The sequence below is a fragment of the Mobula hypostoma genome, chromosome 9 (genome assembly GCF_963921235.1).
Source record: "Mobula hypostoma chromosome 9, sMobHyp1.1, whole genome shotgun sequence".
Taxonomy (NCBI): domain Eukaryota; kingdom Metazoa; phylum Chordata; class Chondrichthyes; order Myliobatiformes; family Myliobatidae; genus Mobula; species Mobula hypostoma.
In genome coordinates this window covers 142,171,465-142,186,486 of record NC_086105.1, presented here as the reverse complement: position 1 = coordinate 142,186,486, position 15,022 = coordinate 142,171,465, and the positions used below count along the sequence as shown (strand labels likewise).

The following is a 15,022-nucleotide window of genomic DNA, read 5'->3' as shown; positions in this document are numbered from 1 at the left end:
TTGAATGAACTATAGAAGGAAAAGGCATAGTAGGGAGTCCCATGGAGTTACCCTATGCATCCCACTTCTCTGCTCTTTCACACTAGCCACATAAAAGTTGTACTGCACCAATTATTTACCAAGTTCTCATATAGCCATAGAGAGATACTGTACAGAATCAGGCCTGTGCTGAACATTGAATCAAAGTTCAAAGTAAGTTCATTTTCAAAGTACATTATTGCCATCATGTACAACCCTGAGATTCATTTCCTTGCGGGCATACTAAATAACTGCAATAACCATAATAGAATCAATGAAACACCGCACCAACAGGGGTGAACAACTGGTGTACAAAAGCCAACAAACTGTGAAAAACACAAAATGAAAGAAAAAAAAATAATAATGCTAAAGATAAATAAACAAGCAACAGTTCTCAAGAAATGAGACGCAGAGTCCTTGAAAGTGAGTCCGTAGGTTGTGGAGACAGTTCAGCGGTGGGGCAAGTGAAATTGAGTGAAGTTATCCCCTTTGGTTCAAGAGCCTGATGGTTGAGGGGTAATAACTGCTCCTGAACCTGGTGGTATGAGTCCTCAGGCCACAATATCTTCTTCCTAATGACAGAAGTGAGAAGGATTCCTGATGATGGATGCTGCTTTCCTACGACAACGCTCCATGTAGATGTGCTCAATGGTGGGGAGGGCTTTATCCGTGATGGACCGAGCCGTATCTACAGATTAGATTATTAGATTACGAGGACAGGCAGTCCTCTTTTATTGTCATTTAGTAATGCATGCATTAAGAAATGATACAATATTCCTCCGGTGTGATCTCACAAAACACAGGACAGACCAAGACTGAAAAAACTAACAAAAACCACATAATTATAACATATAGTTACAACAGTGCAACAACACCATAACTTAATGAAGAACAGGCCATGGTCACAGTAAAAAAGTTCGAAGTCTCTCGAAAGTCCCACATCTCACATAGACCGGAGAAGGAAGAAAAACTCTCCCTGCCATACCCGACCACAGTCCGACTCTGAGTTGTTCGAAAACTTCGAGCCTCCGATCAGCCCTCCGACACCGAGTACCAAGCACCATCTCTGCCGAACACTTCGACCCCAGCCTCAGTCACCAGCGGCAGGCAAAGCCGAGGATTTTGGCGCCTTCCCTCTGGAGATTCTGGATCGCACAGTAGCAGCGGCAGCCAACCGGGCATTTCAGAAATTTCTCCAGATGTTCCTCTGTGCTTCTCACGTCTGTCTCCATCAAATCAGAATTATGCACGGCGCCCTACTTACAAATACAATATCATTTCACCGGAGAGCTGCGCGCGCTGCGTCGCACCGCCATCTTCTCCTCCCGCCTCCCGCGGAAATAACTATAGGATCTTCCATTCAAGGGTATTGGTGTTTCCATACTAGGCTGTGATGCAACCGGTCAATGTACTCTCCGCCACACATATATGGAAGTTAGTCAAAGTTATAGATATCATGTAGAATCTTTGCAAACTCCTGAGAAAGAAGAGCTGCTGCTGTGCTTTCTCGATAATTGTGCTTGCATTCTGGGCCCAGGACATGTCCTCTGAAGTTATTATACCAAGGAATTTAAGGTTGCTGACCAACTCCATCATTGATCCCCTGATGATTACTAGCTCATGGACCCCTGGTTTTCTCCTCCTAGAGTCAATAGTCAACTCATTGGTCTTGCTGACGTTGATTAAGAGGTTGTTACTGTGGTAGCACTCAGCAGAGCAGGATGAAACACATAGTCTTGTGGTGTACCTCTGCAGATGGAGATTGTGCAGGAGATGTTGCCAAATTGAACTGACTGGGGTCTGCAAGTGAGAAAATTGAGGACCCAATTGCACAAAGAGGTACTGAGGCCAAGGTCTTGAAACTTATTGATCAGTTTTGAGGGGACAATAGTATTGAATGCAGAGCTGTAGTTGATAAAGAGCATCCTGATGAATACATCTTCACTGTCCAGATGTTCCAGGGTTAAGTGAAAAGCCAATGAAATGGTCCCTGCTGTTGACCTGTTGTGATGGTAGGCAAATTGGAGTGGATACAAGTTGCTTCTCAGGCAGGTGTTGGTACATTTCATCATCCATCTCTCAAAATAGTTCACTGCTGTGGATGGAAGAGCTACTGGACGTTAGTCTTTGAGACAGGTTACCATGTTCTTCTGAGGCTCTGGTATAATTGAAGCCCGCTTGAAGCAGGTGAGTACCTCAGACCACTGAAGTGAAAGGATAAAGGTTTCATTGAACATTCCAGCCAGTTAATCAGCACAGGTCTTTTAATACTCGGCCATCTACCCCACCCATCTGAGCCAGATGCTTTCCGTGGGTTCACCCTCCAGAAGACTGCTTTCACGTTGGAGTTAGAGACTGAAATTTCAGGATCGTCGGGGGCTGTGGGAGTTTGTGATGGTTCCTCCATGTTTTGATGGTCAAAGGAAGCATAGAAGGCATTGAGCTCATCTGGAAGCAAAGTCCTGTGGTTACCTATATCACTTGATTTCACTTTGTAAGAGTGATAGTATGCACAGCTGTTAAGCATCATTTGTTGATTCAAGTTCAGTTCAGAATTGCCACTTCGTCCATGAGATGGCCTTCCGGAGATTGTGCCCGGACATCTTGAATACATAACTTTATACTGATCCCACCCAAATCTGTTTTATTCATTCCTATACCTCCACTCTGTCAGATTCTAGGGACAATATAAGTGGCCACTTTATCTGAAATCTTTGGGATGTGTAAGGAAACCAGAGCATCCAGAGGAAAGCCTTACAGTCAAAGGGAGAATGTGCAAACTCCACAAAGACAGCACCGGAGGTCAGGATTGAACTGGGCTTGTTGGGATTGTGAGGCAGTGGCTCTAACAGCAGAGGAGACTCGATACGCCGAATGGTCCAATTCTACTCCTATGTCTTATGGTCTATGCATATCACAATTACTTGTATATTGTTTTTATAGGATTGCTTTTATTGTGGTGTTCTTTATTTATTATTGAGTTCTTTATGCTTATTGTGTTTTTTTGTGCTGCTTTGTATCTGGAGGAACAATCATTTTGTTCTCCTTCACACTCGTGTACTGAAGAATGACGATAAACAATCTTGAGTTGTGAATGGGTTTGTAAGAGTTAACCATCTTAGGCTGTGGGTAAACCATCCCGGAGCAGAATAGCTCGAGTCACACCAGAGTTTAACTAGAGTTAAAGATTTAACACAGTCCGCTCAACACCACAGGAAAAACAACAGATTTTGAATGGTAGGCACATCGTTTCTAGCCTGTGCACCACATGGAAGCCATTTGCTGCAGCTTACTGTATATAACTGCCTCTGATTCTGCACCTCATTAAATCCAGGCGCCAGACCTTCAGAAACTCCTTCCTTTTAAACAAGCACTGTGCCAATTCCCTCCCAGACTGGTACTAAGAACAACTTACATGGTAGAAACAACTGGCGCAGCAGCAACTTTTATGTGGGTAAAAAAATGTCCCAACACATTTCAGAGGAATGAGAGCAAATATAAATTTGACTCTGATCTAAGTAAGGAGATGTTATTTCAGGTGACCAGTGACCTGGTCGAACAGGAAGTTGAGTGCCTGGCCTCATCAGCAGCAATGATGAGTCAACATACTGAGAGCAGTTAGAATGGCTTGTGGACTGGCGCAAACACAACAACTTGAGTCTCAGCGTGCACAGGGCTGAAGAGATGATTGTGGACTCCGGGAAGGTGTGGGTTGACGACTCTCTACCGCACTTCAACTCCACAGAGAGAGTCAGAAGCACCAAATTTCTTGAAGTGCACATCACAATGATCTCACCTGGTCTCTCAGTACCACGTCTGTAGTCAAGAAAACACAGCAGCACCTCCACTTCCTGAGGAGACTGAAGTGAGTGAGGCTCCCCACTACCATTCTGACCACATTCTACCGGAGCACCACTGAGAGTGTCCTGACGAGCTGTATGATTTTCTGGTATGGCAATTGCAAGGCATCTGACCGTAAGACTCTGCAGCAGATTGTGAGGACTGCTGAAAGAAATTTTGCCGTCCCTCTCCCCCCACTTCCAGGACATACACCTGAAGTGCTACATTCACAGAGCTCTCAGCATTGTCAAGGATTTCTACCATCTGACCCACAATCTCTTTGAGGTCCTATCATCAGGCAGGAGGTACCACAGTACAAGAAGAAGGGCTGTCAGTCTGGGTAAAAACACTCCCCAGGCTGGGAGACTTCTGTACACCCTGCTACCACCCAGTACACATTATTAATGACTACGCTGGCAGCAGTATCCTGTTGTATATTTAACTATATGTTGTATATGCACTTCATGTCAGTATGACTACGTCATGTCTACAAAATACTTTGCTTTATATTTTCTTATTATTGTGTTAACATTATTTTATTTGTTGTATGTGATATATGTACTGTGTTTTTCACTTTTGTCCCTGAGGAACATTGTTTCATTTAGCTGTATACATGTGTATGGTTGAACTTGAACAAGAGATTGCAGATCTAACAAGAGAGCTATGGATGATAGTGAACTGAAGTGCAGAGTAAGCTCTGGATTAAATTCTGACTCAGACTCAAAATAAACAACACAAATGAAATCCAGAAGCAAAATTACAAACATTAGTACTAGAAATGCAACTCTTATGATTGAGCACTGAGTGCTCAGCACGAGGCCTTCAAGTTCAGACCTTCCATGAAGAAATGTGGTGGGCAATAACTGGCATCCTGAGTCTTAAAGTGATAGCGGCAGCCAAGTATACACCAGGGAATTGGAACACCAAACCTTGGATGCCTGCAGCTGTTCAGTCGACACAAGGATAACACATACAAAATGCTGGAGGAATTTGTGCAAAAGTTTAGGTAGCAGCTATGGAAAGGAATAATTTGGGCCAAGACCCTTCATCAGGACTGAAAAGGAAGAGGGAAGAAGTCAGAATAAGAAGATGGGGAAGGAGTACAAGCTAGCAGATGATAGGTGAGACAAGGTGAGGAGGAAGGTGGGTGGCTGGGACAGAGATGAAGTAAGAAGCTGGGAGCCGATGGGAAGTAAAGGTAGAAGGGTGAAAAAGAAGGAGTCTGATAGGAAAGGAGAGTGGACCATAGGAGAAAGGGAAGAAGGAGAAGCGATATGATAGGTATGTGAGGAGAAGAGCAGGGGTCAGAGTGGTGCTAGAATGGGGAATGGAAAAATAGAGAAGTGGGAGTGGGAAGAAATCACCAGAAGTTGGAGAAATTGATGTTGCTAGGTTGGAGACTACCCAGGTGGAATATGAGGTGTTGCTCCTCCAATCTGAGAGTGGCCTCATCATGGAGTAGAGGAGGCCATGGACCAACATATCGGAATGGGAATGGGGAGTGGAATTAAAATGTTTGGCCACCAGGAAATCCTGCCTGTTACAGATGCTGGAATATGGAGCAACAAGCAATCTGCTCGAGGAACTCAGCAGTTTGAGAGGAAACTGTGGGGGGCAGTGGAGAGGGGGATGGTGGGGGCACATTGTCAGTGTCTTGTGTCAAAACTCTGGAGCAGGATTCCAACCCAAAACATGAACAATTTCTTTTCCTATGCGGAGTTCTGCTAGACCTGGCCAGTGCCAGAAAATCTCAGCGGGGCAGGCCGTGTCTGCGGAAGGAGAAACAGCCCGCATTTCAAGTCTGAGCTTCGTTGTCAGAACGAGAGATGCAGGTCAGTTTTCAGTCAAGGAGAAGGTGAGGGTGGGGTGGGGGGGGGATGTAGAACACAAGAGATTCTGCAGATGCTGGAAATGTTGAGCAACACACACAAAGCGCTGAAGGAACTCCGAAGGGCCAGGCAGCAGCTACAGAGGGGAATAAACAGTCGCATTTTAGGCTGAGACCCTTCAACAGGACTGGAGAGGAAATGGGCAGAAGCCAGAATAAGAAGGTAGGGTGCGGGGAAGGAGTACAAACCTTTGTGTGTAGTAATAGGATGTTGAAATGGCTTAACGGAAGCACTTACCAGCACATCCCAACCACGAGAGATTCTTTAGATGCTGGAAATCCAGAATAACCCACACAAAATGCTAGGGGAACTCAGCAGGGTCAGGCTGCATCTATAGAATTGAACAGCCGGCATTTTGGGATGAGACCCTTGATAGTCCTGATGAAAGGCCATGGCCTGAAACATTGGCCATTTATTCCACTCCATAGGCACTGACTGAGTTACTGAATCCCTCCAGAATTTTGTGTGCGTGTGTGTGTTGCTTGCTGGCACATTAAGTTTCCTGGTCTGTGTAATGAGCTATTGATGGTAATGAAGTGGTGAAACCTGGCACGCAGCTTCGACTTAATGAGCGGGATAGGAAAAGCGGAGCCAATACGATTCAAAAACAGAAGCCACAAGAGATCACAGATGTTGGAATCTGGAGGAATACAAGGCAAATTGCTGGAGGAAATTAGTGCACAGGGTGTTGACCTAAAACATGGACTATCCCTTTGCCTCTACTGGTGCTCCTTGACCACTGAGCTCCTCCAAAGGTTGATATAAAAACAGGAAATGGAAGATGCTCGAAAGTTTCAGTAGTTCAGGCAACATCAGGTTTTAAGAAAGATTTTGAAGGAAGAGGAAGAAAAAGAGATAAAACTATAAGGTCTAGGAGCAGAATTTGGCCATTGAGCCCATCAGGTTGGGACTGCCATTCAATCGTGGGTGATTTCTTTTCAACCTTATTGTCCCACCTTCTCCCTGTAACACTTGACCCCCTTGCCAATCAAGAATGTATCAATCTCTGCTTTAAATACACCCAATGAATTGGCCTCCAACAGCCCACTGTGGCAACAAATTCCATAGATTTACCACCCCTTGGCGGAAGAAATTCCTCCTCATCTCAGTTGTAGAGGGGCATCCATTTGTCCTATGGCTCAGATCCTAGATAATGGAAACATCATCATAATCCTTATTCAGTATCCAGTAGGTTTCAATGAGTTCTCCCCTTCATCGTTCTGAACTCCATTAAGTCCAGGCCCAGAGGTACGAAATGCTTCTCACAGGTCAAAGTCTCATTCTTGGGATCATTCTTGTGAAACTCCTCTGCACCATTTGAAGCTGGGCTTCAAGAACCAAGGACCTAAACTTCAAACCTGGCAGGACTACAAGTTGGCCAAATTTAAGAAGCAAAACTGATTCTGTACACAATAAACAACACCATTTTATTGCTGTTGAGGGGTGATTTGAGAGATATGTACAAAGTTATGAGGGGAATAGATGATTTAAATGCAAGCAGTGTTTTCCACTGAGGTTAGATGAGACTAGAACTAGAGGTCATGGGTTAAGGGTGAAAGGTGAAATGTTTAAGGGGAACCTGAGAGGGAACTTCCTCACTCAGGAGGTGGTGAGAGTGTGAAATGAGTTGCCAACAGAAGTGGTGGATGTGGGTTCGATTTCAATGTTTAAGAGAAATTACATGGCTGGGAGAGCTATGATCCATGAGCAGGTCAATGGGACTAGGCAGAATAATAGTTCAGCATGGACTAAATAGGCCAAAGAGGCTCTTTCTGTGCTGTAGTGTTCAATCCTTTCCTTAGATGGAAAGGTTTCGGGAGGGAATTCAATATTTAAAATAAATTTTAGCTATTTGTTTCCACCGTTTCAAGGGGAAGCATGCCAGCATCATCAACCACAGTCCACTCAATCTCCATCAAATTCAAGTAGTGATAGATGTTTTAGTCACATTGAAACAACATTACTAACTGTACAGACCTTAGAAGAAGGTGGCGTGGAGTGATGATGGGGCTAAACAGCAACTCCTTTGCTGGCATCTTCGGAAACAGCTCTATTTCTATCTTTAATATCTTCATTTTTCCTGTTCAGAGTTGTGTTGAAGACCCTGACCTGAAGTTACATGCTGACTATGGTTCTTTGCGGGAATGGGACCCGCTCTCCGGGTTTCATAACCGGCCGTTGTTGTTCGGCACGCCAAGGGCTCGGCCTAAGTATTCGGCTTGGCTTTGTAAGCCAAGGAACTCGGGGCTCTGGAGATGGGCAGATCGAGGGTCGGTGTCATGACAGGAGATCCTTGTGTTGTTGGGAGAGTTGGAATTTCTGCAGCTGCGTGCCCAGAGACTCGTGATCGTGATCTTTGGGCCCAAAGCTCGAAAAAAAGTGACGTGGCAGACTGTTAACATCGTAAACCAGCGAGTTGTTTGTTGTGTGTTCCCCACTTGCTGTGAAAATGGAGACACCTCTTTCTCCCTTATTAGGGAGAGAGAGAACCCATGGTACATCAAATATCAAGTGAAACGCGAAGTCTTTGGGGTAACTGCAAGTCTGTGTCTTCGCTGTTGCTTTACTCACACTTTACTCATGCTTGAGTGCTCGGTGGTGGGTACCGATGCTTTTTTCCCCCAGTGGGGGCAGGGGTATTGTTGCTTGCTGCCACTTACGCATGGGGGGGGTACTTTGGGGTTCTAACATTTGACTGTCATTCATTCTTTGGGAAACTCCTCTGTTTTCATGGATGGTTGCGAAGAAAAAGCATTTCAGGATGTATATTGTATACATTTCTCTGACATTGGAGCGACTGGGCTTGTATACACTGGAATTTAGAAGGATGAGAGGGGATCTGATTGAAACATATAAGATTATTAAGGGATTGGACACGCTGGAGGCAGGAAACATGTTCCCACTGATCAGTGAGTCCAGAACCAGAGGCCACAGTTTAAGAATAAGGGGTAGGCCATTTAGAACGGAGTTGAGGAAAAACTCCCAGAGTATGGTGGACATGTGGAATGCTCTGCCCCAGAAGACAGTGGAGGCCAAATCTCTGGATGCTTTCAAGAAAGAGATGAACAGAGCTCTTAAAGATAGCGGAATCAAAGGTTATGGGGATAAGGCAGGAACTGGATACTGATTGTGGATGATCAGCCATGATCACAGTGAATGGTGGTGCTGGTTCGAAGGGCCGAACAGCCTACTCCTGCACCTATTGTCTATTAGTTTGTACCTTTGAACCTTTGAGATGTAGTTGTGGTTTTCAGCAGCAGCAGACTGAAACAGGAAGTATTTGATGCTACCCAGAGCTGCATGCACGAGTTGCCTTTCTTGGTGGTGCCGCAGAAATAGGAATTTTCACCATTTTGTGGCGTGTGCTGTTTATTGCGTGCAGAATCTGTGTGTGCCTTAACTTTCGTCAACTTGTAGTCCTGCCAGGTTTGAAGCTTAGGCCCTTGGTTTTTGAAGCCCATCTGCCTATGGTGCAGTGAAGTACCTCAGAGATGGGCTAAAGTAAAGCGCAACAGAAGCAACTATATAAAACAGGGTGGAATATAACCTGGTTCCAGTATTGTTCAATTATCTAAATAATCTATTATTGAACGGAAAAGCCTACAAAAGCTGATGGATACAGCCCATTCCATTACAGGGAAACCCTCCCCACCGTTGAGCACATCTACAAGCAACACTTCCACAAGAAAGCAGCATCCAACATCAAGAACCCTAATCATCCATGCCAAGCTCTGTTCTCACTACCACCATCAGTCAGGAGATACAGGAACCTTCGGTCCCACACCACCTGATTCAGGAACAACTATAAAGGCTGATTTGTACTTCTGTGTCAAGTCGACGCTGTAGGTACGGCGTCGCCACGAACCCAATGCAAAGCCTACGGGGATCCCTACGTTGTAGCCTGACGCGCACCTCTCCAAAAATGTAACTACGCGTCGCGGCAACGCGGAACGCAACAACTGTGATTGGTCCGCCTGGGAGCATCGTATTTCCTCCTACGCTGCAATAGCTTCCCATTGGGCGACTGAAGGGCAGGGAAGGAACTCTGGCTGCAACGCTTTCCATAAAGCTTTACAGACCTCCGAAATTATGGAGGACACATTTTGCTTTTACAAAAAAAGACGCTCGCTTTAAACTTGTTTTCCCCGAGAAAGACTACCATGACCACAAAGCCTTGCGCGGGCAGGTGTGTGCGCATGGGCGACCTGCCCGAATTGCAGAGCGATGCAGACACACCAACGCACAAGTATAAATGCTCACAATGCGCGTAGGCCACTTGTGTAGGTTACGGCGTCGAGTTGACGCACGAGTATAAATCAGCCTTTACCCTTCAACCATCAGGCTCCTGAACCAGCATTGATAACGTCACTCTCCTCAACCCTCAACCTGCTTCCACAACCTACAAACTCACTTTCAAGGACTCTACAACTCATGTTCTCAGATTTTTTAAATTTACATGTTTAAATATTATTTATTTTGTTTTGTATTTACGCAGTTTGTCGGTCTTTGTGTGCAGTTTTTCATCGATTCAACAGTATTTCTCTGTCTTACTGTGAATGCCTGCAAGAAAATGAATCTCAGGCTGGTATATGGTTACCAGAACTTGCAGGGAGTCCCAGAAACCAAAGCCAGGGCTGGACACAGTGCATCAATAACGTTATATAGCTGGACGGGTGGGTGGAGAACAAGAACCATTTGATAAGTAGCTGAAAGATGTCCTCAGCTGACTAAGTTCCAATCCCTAGTTTAGCTGACTTGTCAAAGTATTGTTTCTGAGGGTTTTATTTATTATTTATTGAGATATAGCGTGGAACAGGCCCTTCTGGTCCTTAGAGCTACAGCACCCAGCAACCCCCCAATCTAATCTTAGTCCAATCACAGACAATTTACAATGACCAATTAACCTATCAACTGGTAGGTCTTTGGACTGTGGGCGGAAACAGAGCACCCAGAGGAAAACCACCTACAAACTCCTCTGGGCAGCAGCGGGAATTGAACCTGGGTCTGCTGTACTATAAAGCGTCGTGCTGACCACTACGCTACTGTGCCGGCCTAGCATTCTGAAACATTTAAAAAATGTTTTTAACATTTAGAAACATTCAAAAGAGCTTTGAACGTCTATCCAAACTTGCAAAAATGTTTAAACAATCACTTAAAATCATTTAAATGAGAGCAAATAATAAAAAAATCTCTAATTTTATTAACAGTTACCCTAATTCCTCACAGCTGTTTCCCTCTAATGCAATAAAGTTTTGATATTGTACGTGGAAGGAGAGAACTAGAGCAGTGGAGAGGTTTAAAAAAGGAAATTCCACAGCATGGGTCCTCATTGAAGGCATCTTGATCAGGGTTTTAGTCATCTGTCTTAATATTTCTGTATGTACTTAGAGTTATAGAGCACCACAGCACAGAAACAAGCCTTTCAGCCCATCTAGTCTGTTATTTTGCCTAGTGCCATTGGCTCGCATGTGAATCATAGCCCTCTATACCTCTCATGTCCATGTACTTATCCGAACTTCACGTAAATGTTGCAATTGAACCCAAATCCACCACCTCCACTGGCAGCTTGCTCCCCACTCATACTACCCTCTGAATGAAGCAGTTTCCCCCTCGGGTTGTCCTTAAAAATCGACCTCTCGTTCTAGTCTCCTCCAACCTCAGTGGAAAAAGCCTCCTTGCATTAACCCTATTTATACCCCTCATATTTTTGCAAACCTCTATTAAATCTCCCCTCATTCCTCTGAGCTCCAGGGAATAGAGTCCCAACCTATTCAACCTTTCTCTATAACTCGGGTCCCCAAGACCCCAAAACATCATTGCAAAGTTTTTCTGTATTCTTTCAATCTTATTGATATCTTTCCTGCAGTTCAGTGACCAGAACTGCACACAGGACCTGGCCTCACTCACATCTTATACAACTTCAGCATAACATCCAACTCCTGTACTCAATACTCTGATTTATGATCATTGTTAAATTCTGTTTGGTCTTGTGTTGTGCTTTGAACAGCTTGTAAATGTTAAAGCTGTGATGCATCTCTGAGTTGATTAAGTCTACCACATGTAAATGCAAGCAGGCTTTTTTTTTCCCACTGAGGTTGGGTGAGACGAGAACTAGAGGTCATGGGTTAAGGGTGAAAGTTAAATGTTTAAGCAGAACACATTTCTATGCTGGAGTGTCCTATGACTCTATGATTACGTTTAAGAGTGACATCTTTGACATGGTAATGCATTAGTGATGACATTGCTGGACATGATATCCTCAGAAATGTACTTGCAGTATTAATTTACTGAGATAAAGCATGGAATAGGCCCCTCTGGCGCTTTGAGCCACTCCACCCAGCAACCCACCGATTTAACCCTAGCCTAATCACAGGACAAGTTACAATGACCAATTAACCTACCAACTGCTACCTCTTTAGACTATGAGAGATAACCGGAGTACCTGGAGGAAACCCACACAGTCACGGGAAAAACATACAAACTTTTTACAGGTAGCAGCGGTGGACTATGACCCGAGAGAAATGTTCAAATCCCAACATGGCAACTGTAGAATTTAAGTTATCAGGCACTAAAACTAACACATCGAGTCTTGATGACCCCTACAAACTTAATGGTCCACTAATGTTGTACAGGAGGGGAAATCTGCCAGCCTCATCTGATCTGGTCTGCTCGTGACTTCGGTCCCACTGAAATGTAGCTGAGATGTCAAATGCCCTGTGGAATGGTCTATTTCTGCTCAAGAGCAACGAGGGGCAGGAAACAATACAACTGTCATGAGACAAATTACAATCATAACAGGCAACTCTTGGTCTCTACTCTCCCTTACCCCTCAGGTAACGTAATTAAATTCAAAGTAAATTATCAAGGTACATATATGTCAGCATATACTAAGCTTAAATAGATTTTCTTGCAGGCATTCATAGTAAATACATAAAAACACAATAGAATCAATAGAAAAAATAGTCATAAAGACGGACAAACAACCAATATGCAAAAGACAACAAAATGTGCAAATATAAAACAAAATAATAGGAATAATAGGTCACTAAGTAATATTGAGAACATGAATTGTAGAATCAGTTCAGTGCTGAGGTGAGTGAAGTTATCCACACTGGTTCAGGAGCCTGATGGCTGAGGGGTAACAACTGTTCCTGAAGCAGAGAGCATGGCCTAGATGGTAGGGGACCCTGATGATGGACGCTGCTTTCTTGTGGCAGCGCTCCTTGTAGATGTGCTCAGCAGTGGGGAGAGCTTTTCTTGTGACAGACTGAGCTATACATACAGGGCTTGGTATCTGAAGAAGGGTCTCTCCTGTCCATTACTTCCTTTTGGTTTCCTACCTCCTTCCCTTTCTTCCATGGTCCACTGTTCTCTCCTATCAAATTCTTTCTTCTTCAGCCTATACCTTTTCTACCTATCACCTCCAAGCTTCTGACTTCACCCCCTCCCTTCCCCCATACCTGATCTCACCTGTCACTTGAAAGCTTGTGCTCTTTCCCCCCACCCTCCCACTTCATATTCTGGATTTTCACCCCTCCCCTTTCATTCCTGATGGAGGGGTCTCAGCCCAAAGGGATGGTTGTTTATTCCGCTCCATGGATGCTGCCTGACTTGTTCAGTTCCTCCAGCACTTGGTCTGAGAGAGCACGTGCACTGTGGCAATTCATGTCAGAAGTGTGAACATCCCAGTAAATATTAGTTTCAGACTGAGCAAGGGAAGCACGATATAAACACAAGAGATTCTGCAGAGGCTGGAAATCCAGAGCAATAAACGCAAAAATACTGGAGGAACTCAGCAGACCCGGCAACAACTATGGAAAGGAACAAACAGCCGACAGCCAAGTGCAGATGAAGGACAAACATTACTCATCTGGATTAGCCTCTGTCCCACAGATGTGCTGCCAGCATTTAGGGCGGCAACACAGTTATGGGAAAACTCTCCCACGTCCAAACGCCTGACCCGAGGAGCTGTATCCCAATTCAGTGAAGCATTGCAACCTCAGTTTCTTTGGCAGATGAAACAATTGCAACTGGATGTTCGACAGCAGTGTCACCTCCCCAAATTGCTTCTCATAAGCGTCTCTGGACATAATTTAACATTGAACCACAAGCAGTATTTGGATGGATAATCAGAACCTTGGTCAAGCAGGGGAGGTTTGAGGAGGATGAGGCATCGAAACAGGCCATTCAGCCCAACTGAGCCATGCTGACAAAGATGTCCACCCAAGCTAGTTCCATTTGCCCATGTTTGGCCCACATTCTCTTATACCAGGGATACCCAACCCTTTTTGTTATGCCATGGACCCCTGCCATTAAACGAGGGGTCTGTGAACCCCAGGCTGGGAACCCCTGTCTTACACTTTTCCTATCATGTGCCTGTCGAACTGTCCTTTAGAACTTATTATTGTACCTGCCTCAACCACTTCCACTGGCAGCTCATTCCATATACATTTAAAAAAGTTGCCCCTCAAGATCCTATTAAATCTCTCTCCTCTTATGCCCTCTAGATTTTGCTTCCTTTTGACTGAGAAACAGGCCGAGAGCCTTTATACACCTTTATGGCTTCGTACACCTCTAGAAGTTCAAGTTGAAGTTTAATTGTCATTCACCAGTACATATGCATACATCAAAACAAAACAGTGTTCCTCTGGAACGCAATACATATAGTCATGCACAGTACATATAGTTACAATCCAGCACGTATGGTCACGGTGTAGTATTAGCACAAGTTCCTGAGTATCATAGCCTGAAGATTGACAGGTGCATGTTTATGTGACACCGTATAGTATTACCACAAACATATTCATATGAGAAACAGCAGCAATAAAAGTGACCAGTGAGGGATGAGAGCGTGCCTGTGGGTTGGGGAGTGAGAAGGGGTGGAGGGCATTCAGACACAGCACACATGTGCGCTGGGTGGCAGCAGGGCATTAAGAAGTCTAACAGCCTGGGGGAAGAAGCTGTTACCCCAGCCAGACAGCTCTGGTTCTCGTGCTGCGGTAACCTTCTGCCTAATGGAAGGAGGTCAAAGAGTTTGTGGGAAGGATGGGAGGGGCTTTTGACAATGCTGGTCGCATTGCTTATGTAGTCACCCTTTAGTCTCCTTGGAATAAAGTCCTAACCTGCTCAACCTTGCTCTATAGCGGGTGTCGAGAGGGTGTTTCCTACGGTGGGGGAGTTTAAAGCCGGAGGACACAGCCTCAGAACAGAGAGGGACATCTATTTAGAAGATGAAGAGGAATCTCTTCAGCCAGAGAATGGTGAATCTATGGAAG

At 44.7% G+C, this 15,022-nt stretch overlaps 1 protein-coding gene across 1 annotated transcript in view; it reads right to left on the bottom strand.

The window, feature by feature from the left end:
• pkd1a (polycystic kidney disease 1a) overlaps nt 1-15,022 on the bottom strand; it is a 286,990-nt gene that overhangs the window by 105,282 nt on the left and 166,686 nt on the right. The gene's annotated exons all lie outside the window — the stretch shown is intronic.